This window comes from Jaculus jaculus, chromosome 3 (genome assembly GCF_020740685.1).
Source record: "Jaculus jaculus isolate mJacJac1 chromosome 3, mJacJac1.mat.Y.cur, whole genome shotgun sequence".
Lineage (NCBI taxonomy): Eukaryota > Metazoa > Chordata > Mammalia > Rodentia > Dipodidae > Jaculus > Jaculus jaculus.
The window spans coordinates 62617341-62621173 of record NC_059104.1 but is presented as its reverse complement, the minus strand read 5'-3'; positions in this window follow the sequence as shown (position 1 = coordinate 62621173).

Genomic DNA, 3833 nt, shown 5'->3' with positions numbered 1-3833 from the left:
GCTTCTTTTTGCAGATGGCAGTGACCACTAGCATGAACCAAAAGTCACTATAGTGCTGAGAAGAAGTGACAATAGAGTGTTCAGCACTGAGACATCTCTATTATACTCTCCATGGCTTAGGGTCCATTGTAAAAGAGATGGTGAAAAGAATGTAAGAACCAAAGGACAGGTAGGACTGATTACAATGCAATAATGCAGTCTTCCAGACACAACATGCCCTTGATATATATATATATATATATATATATATATATATATATATATATATATATATATATATTGGTTTTCCGAGGTAGGGTCTCACTCTAGCCCAGGCTGACCTGGAATTCACTATGGAATCTCAGGATGGCCTCAAACTCACGGCAATCCTCCTACCTCTGCCTCCTGAGTGATGGGATTAAAGGCGCACTACACCCGGCTGCCCTTGATATTCTTGACCGCAATACCTGACACTACCTACACAGACCTTCATAACAGGAGGAAATGGTGAGGACATCACAATAGAAAAGAGACTAATTGGAAAGAATAAGTAATTCAATAGAAGATGGATTTGAGAGGAGGAAAATGGGGGTGGGTTGGAATTATCATGGTTTATTGTCTATACTTATGGAATCTGTCAATAAAAAGTTTTTAAAGGCTGGAGGGATTGCTTAGTGGTTAAGGCACTTGCCTGTAAAGCCAAAGGACCCAGGTTAGATTCACCAGGACCCATGTAAGCCAGATGCACAAGGTGGTGCATGCACCCAGAGTTCCTTTGCTGGAGCTGCAGGCCCTGGCAAGCACATTCTCTCTCTCTCTCTCTCTCAAATAAATAAATTAAAAACTATTTTTTAAAGTTTTTAAAAGGGCTTGAAGAGATGGCTTGGCAGTTAAGGTGCTTGTCTGCAAAGCCTTAGGATTCAGCTTCATTTCCCTAGTACCAATGTAAGCCAGGTGCACAAGATGGCACATACATCTGGAGTTTGTTTGCAATGGCTAAAGGCCCTGGCATCCCTATTTTCTCTCTCTATTTCCCTCATTCTCTCTCAAATAAATAAATACGTTTAAAAAAGTAAATTCCCAAGGCCCACCTCCAGTGACACACCTCCAGCAAGGTTTCACTTTCCAAGGGTTCCAGCAGCCAGGCATCAATGATGAGTCTTAGTCACAAACACACGAGGCTACAGGGTACATTTTGTATTCAAGCCACCACAAAAATGAAAATTCGTGTGGTCTGTCAAAATCACTATGGAGATTTCTCAAAAAAATTAAAAAAATATATAATTTCTATATGTCCAGCTATAGCCTTCATGGAATATATCTGAAGGTATCAAAATCAGGATACAAGCACACGTGTTGGCACATGACTACCAGTCCAAGCACCCAGGAGGCGGAGGCAGGTGGATTGCTCAGCCTGGACTAGAGCGAGACCCACCTCCAAAAAAAGTCAGCATGCAATATAAAAATCTGTATACCCATGTTCACTATGACACTTTTCACAATAACAAAGTTGTGGATTTAAGCTAGATGCCCATCAATGGGGGGATCCTTTCTTCCAATGATGGATACAGAAAATTGTGGCATATATACACAAAATAAAGATATATTCATCTATAAAGAACAACAAAAATTTGGTGGTTTGGGAAGGAAATGGATGAAACAGATAAATAAAGTAAGCTAGACTCAGAAATGCAAATATCACTTTTCTCTCATATGTGGAGTCCATATCTAGCTAGCTAGCTAGCTATCACACATGATAGTAGAAAGAAGACTATCTGTCAGGAGGAAGAAAACTACAGGAACAAGAGAGATTAATGGGAAGGAAGAAAAAGACAAATATCCTGGGCATGGTGCACAGCCTTTAATCCCAACACTCAGAAGGCAGAGAAGGAGGATCACTGTTTGTTTGAGGCCACCCTGAGACTACACAGTGAATTCCAGGTCAGCCTGGGCTAGGGTGAGACCCTATCTCAAAACAAACAAGCAAGCAATGAAAACAAATTCTGTATGATTTCCCTCAGATGTAAAATCTAGATTTAAATATAGTCGTATGTGACATGAAAGCAGAAGGACTAGTTGTGGGGAGGACTGGGAGACAAGAAAGGTTAATAAGGGTAAATATGAGCAAAATATGATATCATGGGCAAAATCTAATAATGAAACCTATTATTTTGTATACTAACTAATAAATTCCCCTTGTTACCTCAAAACTTCAAGAAGGGGGCTGGAGAGATGGCTTAGCGGTTAAGCGCTCACCTGTGAAGCCTAAGGACCCCGGTTCGAGGCTCGGTTCCCCAGGTCCCACGTTAGCCAGATGCACAAGGGGGCGCACGTGTCTGGAGTTCGTTTGCAGAGGCTGGAAGCCCTGGCGTGCCCATTCTCTCTCTCTCCCTCTATCTGTCTTTCTCTCTGTGTCTGTCACTCTCAAATAAATGAATAAATAAATTAAAAAAAAAAAACTTCAAGAAGCATTCTACATTACCAGTTTTATAGATCAGAGGTACTTAGAGAAGCCAAGAAATCAGATTGGCACTGAGCATGGGCTAGAAGAACAGGAGAGAATCAGAGCCCCAGACTTCCAGGCACTGCTTGGAACTGAACTCTTTTGCTGCAGAAGAAATTCTGCGGAAGAGTTAATGGATGTAGTAATAAATATATGGGCATCTTTATGGGCCTCTCTCATAAAACAGAAGTAATGGTGACATTAACAGATTATACTATTTTATTCCCTTGCCCCTGTTCCCATTACCCTGAGCTCTTCCTCAGTGGGGTTATGGCATTCACTGTGGGGTCAATGAAGGCTTCAGTCAGTTCCTGTGGAACAGTAGGGTTGGATTGGAGTGGAGGAGAAGCATGCCTCAGGGTATTCCTACCCACTCTGTATCTCATACAATCTTTCTGCCTTCTCATGGCAAGCCTGTTGGCAGTCCGATTTAGTGTTGAGTTCTTTATACCTTCTGGATTTTTGCTTTGATGGATTTTGGTTGATTACCATGTCTGTCACCATCATACTGGAGCTGGTTGTCAGACTAGCGGTAAGAACAGTATTCATGTCACCTCTTCCTCTGCAATTTCTTCTGGAACCTGGCAGATTTGATAGAGATGGCATGTCACCTGGTGGTTAGTCAGTTTTGTTTTTTTTTTTTTTTGTCTTATTGATGGACCTTGGTTCTTCTCCATTTTCTCTGCCTATTATAAAATAAAACAGATTCTCCAACCAAGACTGAGAGCTTCTTTGGTTAAAGGGGATATGCAAAGTTATTTGAAAGACTTTGGTGTGCAAGCCCATTGTTCTTCTTCAGACAGTAGTAACTACAGCTTGTCTCCACTGTTCTTGAGGCTCAACTTGTTCATTGAATTATTACCTCAAATTTCTAAGGGCACTACACTCATTTTACAGCAAAGAAACAGAGAGGTTAAGCCACCTGCTAAAGATCACACAATGAGAAAAAAAGGCCCCAGATGAGTGATTGGACTTTATGGTTTGATTTACTGTGCTATGAGGCCAATGCCATTTTGAATCTCAAAACTATAAGGTTCCCAGTAGACACCTGAGTTACAAATGCATTGTGATCAGCAGTGTGTAAACTGATGGTCCAGGGCCAGGCTGAGCTCTGGTGGCACCATGAGTCCAGTGGAGTTCATGGAGATCAGATGTCAGGCCAGTTCTTTCAGAAGCCCCAGCAGTGCATGGAGCTGAGAGACCATTGTTATGTCCATATGTGAAGGGCATGTATGAGTCCCATCTCTGAAGGTCACATCAGCCCTGGCCAGGCCTCCAGGATTCTGAGGATGAGCAGGTGAATGGATCCCATTCCATAAGGGTGTAAGCCAAATCCAGAAAGCCTGAGCAA